The sequence below is a fragment of the Vulpes lagopus genome, chromosome 5 (assembly GCF_018345385.1).
Source record: "Vulpes lagopus strain Blue_001 chromosome 5, ASM1834538v1, whole genome shotgun sequence".
NCBI lineage: Eukaryota > Metazoa > Chordata > Mammalia > Carnivora > Canidae > Vulpes > Vulpes lagopus.
The window spans coordinates 7739534-7752838 of NC_054828.1; the positions used below are offsets into that span (position 1 = coordinate 7739534).

General features: G+C 51.1%; 1 protein-coding gene across 1 annotated transcript in view; it reads right to left on the bottom strand.

Annotated features, from left to right (window-relative positions):
• ZC3H7B (zinc finger CCCH-type containing 7B) overlaps positions 1 to 12143 on the bottom strand; it is a 65742-nt gene extending 53599 nt beyond the window's left edge. The window contains exon 1 of the mRNA XM_041756527.1: positions 11749 to 12143. The gene's annotated coding sequence lies outside the window, so the exon portion shown is untranslated. The remainder of the gene's footprint in view (positions 1 to 11748) is intronic.
• Positions 12144 to 13305: the final 1162 nt, after the last annotated feature.

Sequence of the window (13305 nt, forward strand, 5' to 3'; positions counted from 1 at the left end):
TGTTGGGGTACCTGGTGGCTCAGTCAGTTAAGCGTCTGCCTTCGGCTCAGGTCATGATCCCAGGGTCCTGGGATCGAGTCCCACATCGAGATCCCTACTCAGCAGGGAGCCTGCTTCTCCCTCTCATCCCCACTCATGTTCTCTTTTGCTATCTCTGTCTCTCTCATATAAATAAATATTTCTTAAAAAAAAAAAAAAAAAGAATGAATAGGGACGCCTGGGTGGCTCAGTGGTTGAGCGTCTGCCTTCAGCTCAGGGCATGATCCCAGAGTCCCGGGATCGAGTTCCATATCAGGCTCCTTGCATGGAGCCTGCTTATCCTGTCTATGCCTCTGTCTCTCTCTGTCTCTCATGAATAAATAAAATCTTAAAAATGAATGAGTGTTGAATAAATAAGTGAGAAAAATGTACACTGAAATAATCAAGTAATAACATTAGCTACTTGCCAGGGGCTAGCATAATCTCTATTTTTTTTTTTCTTGGCATGTCATGATCTCTTTATACATAATGCTTTCTTTCTAGCACACCCTGTGAGATAGCCTATCATTCTCACTTTGTAGAGGAGAAAAGAGAGGCACAGAGAAGCTAAGTGACTTGCCCAAGGTCACACCGCTGGTACATGGTAGAGCTGGGATTCAAATCCCAGCAGCCTGGCCCCAGGGCCCATACAGATCACCATCTGTTTCCCATTAAGCAGTCAGATCCAGCTCCAGGACCCCTCAACCTGTCATCATGCTCAAGTCTCCCCCATCCACAAATAATTTCTTCCCCTGATCCTGAATCCCCTTCTGGATAATGCACAACCTCTCATTTTCTTGGTCACATGTTGTGAAACAGTAGTCTATACTGTCTCTACATCCTCACCTCCTACTCCACTCCCCAAAATTCAGCAACCCCCCTCCCACTCCACCAAAGGTCATCCCATCCCAGGGATCTCCTGGTTGTTGAGTCCAGTAGAGGGGCAGTTTTTACTCGCCTTTTTGGGGACTCTTGGCTGCAACTGCCAGGTCCTTCTCACGTCTCTCTGATGGGTCCTGTTCTGTTAGGGGCTCCTCTTCCTCTGCCCAGGTCTCAAGACCAATGCGTCCGAGCTTCCATTTAACGGACAGTGCTCCTGTTCTCCTCACTCTGCATGCTCTCCCCAGATGAGCTCTTGCATTTCATGATCTTATGAGTCATGTCGATGACTCACAAATCTATTCCTCCTGCCAAGTTCGCCCCCTCCCCAATATTTCAGATTCATGTCTTTTGCCCTCTGGACAGCACTATCTGGATGTCCAACACTCAGGCTGCTTAGAACCTCCATGCTTTTCCAAATCCTGAGCCCTCTACCTGGGATGCCCTCTCCCCACACATGCCAACTCCTATTCATCTGTTAAGACCCAGCTTAGATGCCTCCGTGTCCAGAAAGTCCTCCCTGGTGCCCATCCCAGTTGTGTTGCTCCTCCAACTTACCACATTCCAGACTTCATCTCCCTTGCTTCTACTCCTCCTCCTTTTCTCCCAAACTCCAGTCGCGGCTCCAACTGCTATCCTTTTCTCAGTCCCCCGTTCCTTCCACCTTTACCTCTAAAACAGTTCTCCACTCTGCAGCTCCTCCCACCACCTCATGACCACAGCTCTCAGGCCTGCAGCATCTCCTGCCAACAGCCTCCAACAAGCCCCCTCCAATCTGCTGCTGTTTGACGGTCAAGGATATTTGTCCAACACATATGTCAATGTCACTCCCCTGCTCAAAACCCTTCCTGGTGTGCACCTGCGCACATACAGATGAATGCAGTTGTTTGGGGGTGTTTTTTTTTTTTAAAGGTGAAAACCTAATAAGCTCTGAAGTTTCGTAATGTACCAGTGCCAATTTTCTGGTTTCAATAATGTACAACTACCATATACCATCATCAGGGGAAGCTGGGTGAAGGGAACTCTTTGTACTATTTTTGCTACTTCCTGTGAATAGAAAGTTGAAAAACAAATACAACCTTCATGACGCCCACTACCAGAAGGACAAAGGCCAAGCTGCTCATCCTGAGCACAGAGCACTGCAGGGAGTAGCTGGCCTCCCCTCCAGCGCCACGGCCGGCCTGGAAGGTTACTCTCCCCAACAGTGTCAGACCCAAGCTGCCCACTTGGTCTGCAACAACCTTCACACCCCCTCCTTCCTTTCCACCCTGGCTAGGGCCTGGTGCTTCCTTCAGGCTTAGCCTAGGTGGCTCCTCTTCCAGGAAGACTGTTTCCCCAACCCCCACCCTAAGGCAGTACCCCAAGCTCACAACCAACGCACTTACCCTAGTTCACTGGCAGTGGATGCTTATGTCCCCATCTCTCCCTAAACTATGAGCTCCCTGAAGGCAGAAGCCACATCTGATTCATCTCTGGGCAGCACACAGAAGCAGTGCTCCAGAATCTATACTGAGTAAGTGGAATCTCACCAACCCTAGAATAACAGGGAAGATGCTGATTTCAATCCTTTTTTATTTTTTTTTAAGATCTTATTTATTTATTTGAGAGACAGAATGAGAGTACAAGCAGAGGGAGAGGGAGAAGCAGGCTCCCCGCTGTGCAGGGGGGCCCCATGCGGGGCCTCAATCCCAGGACCCCAAGATCATGACCTGAGCCAAAGGCAGATGCTGAACTGTCTGAACCACCCAGGTGCCCCAATTTCAGTCCTTTATTAAGCTTTTTTTCTCCTACTAGATATTGCTCAAAGAGTTTTAAATATAATACTTAATTCTCTAGGCCCCTGGGTGCTGTGGTCACATAAGCATCTGACTCTTGGTTTCAGCTCAGATCATGATCTCAGGGTTATGATACTGAGCCCTGCACTGGGCTCCGAGGTCAGCGAGTAGTCTGCTAAAATTTCTCTCTTGGGCAGCCCCGGTGGCTCAGCGGTTTAGCACTGCCTTCAGCCCAGGGCAGATCCTGGAGACCCGGGATCGATTCCCACGTCAGGCTCCCTACATGGAGCCTGCTTCTCCCTCTACCTGTGTCTCTGTCTCTGTCTCTGTTTCTCTCTCTCTCTCCGTGTGTGTCTCTTAAAAAAAAAAAAAAAAAAAAGTTTCTCTCTCCTGCTCTTCCCCACACTCTCTCCTCTCAAATAAATAAATAAATCTTTTTAAAATTAACAAACAAATATAATACTTAATTTTCACCACACCCCATAAGAAAGTACTATTATCATCCCCATTCTACAGATGAGGAGACCAAGGTATAAGGAGGTGAAATTATCTCCAAGGGTCACACAAGTTGTGACAGAGTGGGGACTTGAACCCTGCCAGTTGGGTTCTGGAGCCCACCACACACTCTCATCTCCCAACTCGAAGATGCTCCTCCCCCATCCCCACAGGCTACCCCCAGCCTCATCCCACACTCCACATGCCTGGCCTTTACCTACCCCAGGTTTCATGGAAGAGGAGCAGTCAGTACAGACTGCAGACTTGCCCCACACTGCACTACCTGTGGTTATGTCATCTCCAAAGACGCCTGGCACTCCTCCTGACTCACCAGGCCCTCCAACAGCTTACTCAGAGACCAGCAAAGGTTCAGTTTCACCGTCCTCAACCTCACTAGTCAGAATTCTAGGTCGGCATTCATCCCTTACCCACAGGTTTTCTGCACCCTGTCTGTCCACCTAAGGATCCTCTGCACCAAGGAGGTCAAGGGGTCTTGGTTCATTTCTGGAGATAACGTGTTGGGTGTCATGCACCTTTTATGGCAGGGGTTTTGAGCCTGGGGCCCATGGAGAGAATTCAGGGGTCCATGAACTTGGATGGGAAAACATGTACAAGTTTTTTTCACTAACCCCTACCTGGTATTTAGCATTCCCTTCAATTATGAACGCAGGCAATACACTGTAGTAGTGTCGTGCTAGAAATTACAGCTCTTTCCCTGTCACATTTCAGCTACTGCCGGCACAATAAAATATTGTTCACGCTCATCACAACTTCAAAATTATGGTGCTTATATTAGACTCACTGCCAGATCTTGTTTTACAGTGCACTGATAAAAGAGCCCAGCTACAGTTTGAGAGAAGCGTTTTCCTTTGCAATCCCATGTATCTTACTTTTATACATTTTAAAACAGTATTCTGGGGCACTCTCAGTCAGTTAAGCATCCAACTCTTGATTTCAGCTCAGGTCATGGTCCTAGGATTCTGGGATAGAGCCCTATATGGGGCTCTGCATTCAGCGGGAGTCTGTTTCTCCCTTTGCCCCTCCCCCAGCTTGTGCGAGCGTGCTCTCTCTCAAATAAATAAATAAAATCCAATAAATAAATAAATAAATAAATAAATAAATAAATAAAAATAAAACAGTATTCTGAGAAGGTGTTCATGGGCTGCCCCAGGCCACCCAACAGGTCTGCAGTGCAGAGACGATTTAGGAGCCCTGTCCTAAGGAATCATGTTTATCCCTACAATAATCTCAAAGGTAGGTGCTATTATCCCTACTTTCTATGAAAAAGCTAGGCTTGAAAAAATAAAGTCTGCTTTTTCTTTTTTTAAGATTTTATTTAGGGGTGCCTGGGCGGCTCAGTTGGTGAAATGTCTGCCTTTGGCTCAGGTCAGGTCATGATTCCAGGGTCCTGGGATTGAGGCCAGCGTCAGGCTCCCTGCTCAGTGGGATGTCTGTTTCTCCCTCTCCCACTCCCCCTCTTGTGCTCTCTCTGTCAAATAAATAAATTAAAGATTTTATTTATTTATTTGAGAAAGAGAGAAGGAGCACAGGTCAGGGGGGAGCAGAGGGAGAAAGAGAAGTAGATTCCCCACTGAGCAGAGAGCCTAATGCAGGGACTCTATTCTAGGACCCTAAGATCACGACCTGAACTGAAGGCAGACACTTAACCAACTGAGCCACCCAGGCACCTCAAAAAAAAACAAAAAAAAAAACCCAAAGTCTTAAAAAGAAGTGAGTGTTGGAGAATCTGTGACCTGCCCACAGCTACCCAGCTGCTGAGGAAGCAAGCTAGCAGCACCAGCAACCTCAGGCTGCACCAGAAACCACCTGTCAAGGAATGAACATGAGAAATGGACCACCCACAGGCCTTAACAACTTGCAGTTTGTTTTCTTTTAACTACCTTGAACAGAAACCAAAGTTCAGGAAACTTCCCTTAGGCCTCCCCACGGTCCCTCTATAAGCCAAACTAAGAGTCAGCAGCAGAGCATAACCTTCCTGCCTGCCACTCTGGTTACAAAGGGCTTTTACTTTCTTGTCTTCCACTCATGACTCCTTGGGGTCAAACTGCACAGGAAGGGTTCAAACCCACAACTCTATCTCCAAGGGCTGGGGCTCCAAATTCGCCATCATAACTCACCAGCTATAAAGTAAGACATTTAAACAGTAAACTTTTCTTTAACAGAAAAGTAACGGAGCTTATTGCAAAAGCCTTGGGAATTATGGGCAGGTATAATTATATAATAATAATGATATAAGAAATCATCCAGAGTCCACTGGTAGAGTGCTTGTTCTTTTGAGCAATTGAGAAGTTACTGCCCCCTGTGCACGGGCGCTCAGAAATCCTTGTGGTCATACCGCCTGGGCACCAAAAGCTTATCACAGACTGCCCAGCCTGCTTCACTGCCTGAAGACAGGCAGGTAGGGACAGTGCAAAGAGCCCCGAGCTGAAGAGTCCACCAGACCCGGTTCCAATCCCAGCATAGCCTCCCACTAGCTTTGAGGGCATCTCTCTGAGCCTTGGTTTTGTCAAAGATGGAGCTAATGATACCCGCCTTGCAAGACTATTTTGCAGATTTACAGTGTGTCCTCACCCCCATATCCAAGAGGAGATCAGACATTTGTATTTCTCCTGAACCCGCACTGTTAGAGAGCTCCTGGCAACTTACAAATTACCCCGTAAGTGCTTTTTGATCAGTCAACACCAATTTTCTTGCAGTTTCTATCTATCTAGGCCACTCTTTTTTGGCAAGGGCTGTTCTGGACAACCCTGCTACTATTATTCATCTATTAAACAAACAACCACAGAACACCTCTATGCACCAGGAGCTCTGTGAGATGCTGGGGGAAAGAGGTTAATAAAGTCCCTGACCTCGTGAAACATGTGGTCCAGGCGTGGGAAGACAAAAAAATAGGCCAATGTTAAATGCACAAGACAAGTAAAGCTACAGAGGAGAGTTACGAACAAACTGAAATGGGAAATGTGGTGGGAGTGATGGTCCTTCGGCGAGGCAGCATTTAAGAGAAACAAGAAGGAGCCAGCCACGGGAAAACACAAGGTAGGTAAGCGTGCACCAGCAGAGGGTACAGGAAAAGTAATGGCCCTGAGGTGGGAGCAAGCTCAGAATGTTCGAGGCAAAGACAGAAGGCTAGTATGACTGCAGTGCTAGAGTGAGGGCAAGACAAGTAGGAAGCACATTTCGAGGGGCCGGGTAAGGCTGTTTAGAAAGCTACATGCAGGTCATACTGGGGGAGCCAGCACTGTGTTCTATGTGTGTCAGGAAGCCACTAGAAGCTTTTCAGCAGAAGAGTGACAAGGTCCCATTTAAATCTTGAGATCTGTCAGGCTGCTGCATTGAGGGTAGATGACAAGAGGAGAAGCTGGAAGATGAGCTAGCAAGCTACTGCAGTGGTCCAAGCCTGGATCAAGGAAAGCAATGGAGATTTAGAAACATTCTGGAGGCTATAGCCACCACAACCATGCTGTCACACCAGTAGTCTTTATAGTTTTGAAATCCTCTTCATTTGAGTCTCACAGCAAACCAGGGGAAAATGGGACTCAAATCAATGAGGCTATTTCACAGAACAAGAGACTGAGGCCAAGAGTGACAGTATGATTGTGCCCTAGAACACGCACACAGCTAGTGTATGCTAGAGCTGGGAATGAAACTCAGGGCTTTGGATGCCCTACCCTAAATTCCTTTGCCCGGAGGGGGACAGGGCACTACACGGAATGCTCCTGAGACCAAGAGCACAGATGAACCTCCGTAAACCCCAGAAGGGTCACACAGCCTCAACCTCCCCTGCAGCCCTCACAGGAAGTGCTCAGTGAATGCTCGCTGGCTGACCCCTGCACTTCGGAAGACACAGGGAATGCGACACTCTGTTCCCTTTCCAAGTCCAATGTGGACAGGGTAGGAAGAGCTGGAGGGTGGGTGGCCTCTCCATTTTTTCCTTCTGCAAAGCAGACACTTCTCACCTTAAAGGAGTGTCAAGAGGACTCATGAGAATACGGCCAAAAGCACAATACAAATGATAGATAATTGAGATTTCCAGATAGGTAAGAGCTTCACGGAGACTTCATGGGGCACCTGGCTGGCTTGATCAGTAAGAGCATGTGACCCTTGATCTCAGAGCCATGAGTTTGAGCCCCATGATGGGCAGGCGTAGAGATTACTAACTAACTAAACAATATAACTTGAAGGCATCTCTCCTGCTGAGCAGCAAAGGCCTTGGGCTTGGGAATACAAAAGGCCTGGCTTTACCAGGGCCCTGTGACCTTGGAGCCTGGGAGACCTGTGACCATCTCACCTGTGAGATGGGGCTGCTAATACTTGGTGCTGCCTCTAAGAGTTGTTAAGCCAATCTAATGAAAGAGGGCCCAGAAAGCACCAAGCCCAGGGCTGGCACATGGCAGCCCTATGTATGTGGTGGCTGGGGGCCCTAATTGCCCTGCTGCCATCAAGCCCATGTGTCAACCTCTGATTCGGGGCTGGGGACTCGTGCCTGAACTGAAGTCGGCTGCAGCTGGGCTCTGGATGCAGACATGGCCCTGACAGCCCGATGGGGAGACAGTGCTCACACACCTGCAGAACCCATCAAGGCGCTAGCAGAGAAACAGACTTCCTAGGGAAATAAATAAGGCAGGAAGGAGCCCTGTAGCTGGCGATGACAGAGAAAGGAAAACGAGCCCATTTTCTATGGGCCATTAAATGTGATGAAAGGAGCTGGCTTCTGTGGAGGCCCCTGGGAGCCGACACGTAGCAGTCACTTCATCAGCCCGGGCTGAGGCTCCAGCTTCGGCTTGCAGCCAGACTTCCTCAGAGGACACCTCCACCTCTGCCTTGTGAAGTTACCACTGCCCGGTCCGTCCCTCCCAGTCTCTAGTCCCACGGCGAGCAAACCCTAACACCAGGCAGCCTGGGTCTGCTTTCCAGCTCTGCGACTTACACAATGCCACGTAACCTCCCTCGACAGTTTCTTCATCTGTAAAATGGGGACAGTCACAGTGCTTATTACCTGTGCATCTGTTGTAAAGATTAAGTAAGCTTATTGAGGAAAAATCACTCGCAACAGGGCCCAACCATAGGAAATGCTGGATTGGGTAATGGTTACATGATTAAACATTTTAAAACCGGGGCACCTGGGTGGCTCAGAGGTTGAGCATCTGCCTTCGGCTTGGATGGTGGTCCTGGGGTCCCAGCTCCTCACGGGGACTCTGCTTCTCCCTCTGCCTATGTTCTGCCTCTCTCTCTGTGTCTCTCATGAAAGAATGGATAAAGTCTTTTAAAAAACCAGAAACATCTTAAAACCTCTCTACATATAGTTCCTCGCATTGGACTCTCCTGCCCCGATCCCTGGGCACTGGGTTTCTCCCACAGATTACCATCATACCATCAAACTTCAGGGCTCGTTTTCAGAAAGGTCAATGTAGGCCCAGGGAGCCCAAGGGACCCCAGTGCCAGAGCCTGACTTGAATGTGAACTGACTCCTGCCACCCACATAGTGGCCGAACCAATGATCTGTGGGTTCTCTCTTTGCACTGCCCTGCCTTTACCGGCCTCAGCGCCTCTCCTCAGGATGCCTTCTCTGACTTTTCTGAACCCACCTCTCAAATGTTCAAATGGTGCTTCTTCTAGGAAGACCTTCCACTCCAGGGCAAAAGAAACCTTCCTCCTCTACACTGGGGTATAATTCAAATGACAACACGTCGGCTGAATGGGTCTTCCTGGCACCTCCACGGGGGCCTGGAGCACAGGGGGTCAATCAGAACCCGTTCCTGCCCTTGGGAAGCTCAGGTTAATCACCCATGTCTTTCTCCTTTCCAAACTACAAGCTCTTTCAAAGTGTCTAGCCAGGCCGCCGCAGGCACTAAGAAAGTGAACAGAGCCCAGTCCTCCTTCACCACCATCCTGCCTTCTCCAGGAATGCTTCCAGAAATCTCTTTAGTACTTTCACTGGGCCAGCCCTGTGAGGCCTTGAGATCTAAGGTAGTTCCGTAAAACTCCCCTTCCTTGGGGAGCCTGCTGGTCTTTGGGCGTAAGCCCCCACCTCCACTGCATGTGCCAAATCAGACTGTCTGGGTCTCTGCTCTTTGTCTACTCATTTGAAATGGAAGCCACCCAATTCTGACACTCAACAGTCACAAAGGCCTGGGTTCCAATCCAGCTGGATGACATAGGACCAACTGCATTCATCCTGCATCCCTCAGTTTCTCCATCTGTGAAATGGAGAGAAAAATGCCCACCCCTCACAGAATCACTGTTAAAGTCAATGAGGATGTATGTCAATCTCCCAGCACTGAAGCAACGTGGTGAGCCTAAGAATTCCCCTCCTCTTCCCTCTCCCAGCCAAACCTCCCCATTCTTCCAAACTCAAGATCCACTTCCTGGATCTTTCTTCCGTTCAATCCCACTGCATCGACTCCAGTATCGAGCATTTCTTGGTCCTCTCATGGGTTCTACCAAAAGTGCTTTCTCTTTCCAGCCAGACTCTAAGTAACAAACTCAACCCCAAGCCCGCCCCACAGCATCTCACCATGCCCCAAAGGGGGCATTTGAAAACTAACTTGCTAAGGTGGCCGCGGACTCGGGGGATGACTGAAGATTTGGAGTCGGAAAAACTAAGTGGGAATCCTATCTCTGCTATGTGACTTTCCAGGGAGACATTCGATTCTAGAAGCCTCAGGTCTCTCATCTGGAAAATAAGGATTGAATAATGTCTACCTGACATGGTTGCTATGGAGGACAGATGAGCCAGCATATGCGAAAGCCCTTTTGTTATAAACTAAAAAGTTCTATTTAAGGGATTATTATTTTCAGATTCTCAGAATCCAAACCTATCAACGTCTTAACTTTCTTATTCCTAGAGACTGGCTCATCTCATAGAGCTCCTTAGCCCCAAATAATCCACCCACACCTGCATTCTTAATTGTCTATCCCAAACAAAAAGCCCACAGCCTAGGATTCACAGCATCCGTGGAACACAACCCTCGTGCCAGCTCAGCGACCACAAAATCTCTCTCCCATCCTCAGACCTCATCCTTCCTCAACACAGGTTTCTCCTTCTCAGCTCAAGGCATTCCATGCCTCAAAATTGCTCCTTAGTGTTTTGGCCAGGTATCATTCCTACCTCACAGTCCAATTTCTATAGGAAGTCAAAATGAGGAATGGAGACCTTGGTGGGTAGGACTGTATGTGGGGAGAGGGGCAGTAGTAGTCTTGCTAGTAGAAGTAAAGATTCCGCTGGAATCTTGGGTCTGACAGTTGCTAAATGTACTATAATTATCCCATTTGTGTGAAAATCTAAGGATCTGCATTCTGCTATTTTCATGGGACTGGATGAATTGCAGATGCCCAGGAAAATGGTAAGAAGTTGGGGTTCAAAGTCTGGAACCCAGGCGCCAAAGTCTCTGCGAGCAGCCCCAGAGAAGTGAAATCCCCGACAAAGATGCTGTGGGTCCCCAGTCCCCCAATCCAGGCCCAGCCCCCCTCTCCAGCCCCAGACTCGCCAGCACTCTTTCCTGGCCCCAGACCCTACTCTTCCCCATTGATGCCATGCTGGCACCACAGCCATCAGGGGCAGACTGAACGTTTCTCCGTTTTGTTTTTGTTTCTTTTTTTTCCTCCTGGGAAAACTGCTTTGTCTCTGTTGAAAGCCACCCCCCCCCCCAAACTAGGCATGTTATTATAAACATCCGATTTAAAAAGGGATAGGAGGGAGCAGGCCCAGGAGACAGGGGGGATCCCTGAGGCCCGCCAAGGGCGGGAGGAGGGTCCGAGGCCGGGGTCGGTGACCCTAGGGCGCCCATCTCCGGGGGGCGCCCCCCACCCCACCCCCCGCGGTCCCCGCGCGCTCCCGGCCCAGAGACCCGCCCCGCTCAGGCCTCCGAGCCCGGGGGTGGATCTCGCGAGCGGAAATGCCCCCCTGCCCAGACCGCGCCCCCCTTTCCTGCCGACCCCTCCCCCCGGGCCCGGCCGCAGGCCCCGGATCCCCGGGCTCGCGTGGCCGCCGCAGCCGGCGGAGGCGACCGGTCGGCGGCCGCGGTCCTCGGCCCGTGCTGCGGTCGCTCCAACTCGCGGCGCTGCGGGGCCAGGACGCACACAAAAGGCAGGGGCGCGCGGCCAGGGACGCCCCCGCCGGCCCCCCGGACCCCTTCGCGGGGGCCGGCAAAGCATCCGCGCGCCCCACAGCTCCGGACGCCGAGGCGGGAGCCCCCCCCCAACGGAGGAAAATTGCAAGGCACCCCCCCCCCCGCCGGGTGCCGCAGGGGCGGCCGAAGCAGCCCGCGGCAGGTGCCCCCGGCCGCGCAACTTTGAAACTTCGGGGCAGGGCACGGGGACGCGGAGGGGGGAGCCCCAAAAAGGAGGAAATGAGGCTTTGGCGGCTCTTTATCTCTGCAAAATGCACTTTCCGGGGGGCCCCGCGCAGCTCCGGCCCGGCCGGGCCCCCCGCGCCTCCCCCGGCCCGGCGCGGCCCCCGGGCGCCCCCGAGCCCTCCCGCGCCGGCCGCCGGGACGCGCTCGGGCCCCGGCCCCGGCCCCGGCCTCTGCCCCGCGGGGCTCGGGCCGCGCGCAGCACTCACCTCGGCCGGGCTGCGCTCCCCGCGGGCCTGCGCCGAGCCCGATAAATGGTATGCTATGACTAGAGGTATGATTACGTTATTATTATTAGTAATAATAAGAGTAAGTGCTATTTAATTACGGGCGGCCGCATCCTGCTCCCGGCGCCGCCGCCCCGGCAGCTCCGTCCATGTGGCTCCGGAGCGCTGTACTTTCATTTCCAGCCGCCGGCCGGCCGCTCGCGGCAGCACCCGCTGGAGGCACCGTCTCCCGCAGCTCTTCCTCCCCGGTCCTAGAGCGCGGCTGCCCTCGCCTCGCGCCCGGGGTGGGCGGCGCACCTGGGGGCGGGGAAGTCCCCCTGCCCCGTGCCGAGCTCATGCCTGGAAGCCACCTTTATTTTCTTTAAACGTGGCCTCCCCTCTTAGGGCTCCCCCCCCCCCCCCCCCCCGGGCAAGTCTGTATTTCAGGGCGGATGCTGGTCAGACTCCGCGCCTCGGCCCTACCCCATCCGCGGAAAAAGCCCCCGCGTCGCCAGGTGCTTTCCCTGAAGGTTTCCCCAAACCCTCTTCACGGATGAGGGCCGGTGGCCCAGAGGAGAATCAGACCTTCCATCGGCTGCTGTTTTATGTTTGAGATCTTTCCAGAAAGGATTCTGGGGCTAACTGAGGAGACCCAGGAGGGAAAGGGACATTAACCAGAGAGACTGGCTGTATGGCACCCCTGACGCTGCCTCAGAGCTGCTCAGGACCAGGGGGGATTTGAATCCAGAGCTTCTTACTCCAAATACCGTGTTGTGCATGCTACCACTACATGCTCCGTTGAGTCCAGAGGACTCCCACATCCTGTGAAAATTCTCTCAAATTTCCTTCTTTCCCTTTCTTAGTTTTGTACATACATACACATGCGCATATATATATATACACACACAAATACCTACGTGTGTGCATGTGTATGTATGTATATACACATACATATGTGTGTATTTAATTTATGGAGGATCAGCTGTGAGCTGGCAGACTTTATAAATGTTATCTCTTCCCAAAATGCTCGTGTCAGGCACATCTTAGGAGCTGGGGATACATCGATGGGACAAATTTTTAACATTTAAACACACCGGGCAGCCCTGATGGCCCAGCAGTTTGGTGCCACCTTCGGCCTGGGGTATGATCCTGGAGACCCGGCATCGAGTCCCACGTCGGGCTCCCTGCATGGAACCTGCTTCTCCCTCTGCCTGTGTCTCTGCCTCTCTCTCTTTCAATCTCTTTCTCTCTGTGTGTCTCTAATAAATAAATAAAATATTTTAATAAAATAAAATGAGGGCAGCCCCAGTGGCGCAGCAGTTTAGCACAGCCTGCAGCCCAGGGCGTGATCCCGGAGACCCAGGATCAAGTCCCATGTCAGACTCTCTGTATGATGCCTGCTTCTCTGCCTCTGCCTGTGTCTCTGCCTCTCTGTCTCTATGAATAAATATATAAAATCTTAAAAAAAAAAATGAAATGAAAAATAAAATAAAGATTTCTAATTCCCTGCGGTCAAGAGACTCTAATTCAGCATTTCTGACAAGCGCTTCTTGGGGGTTC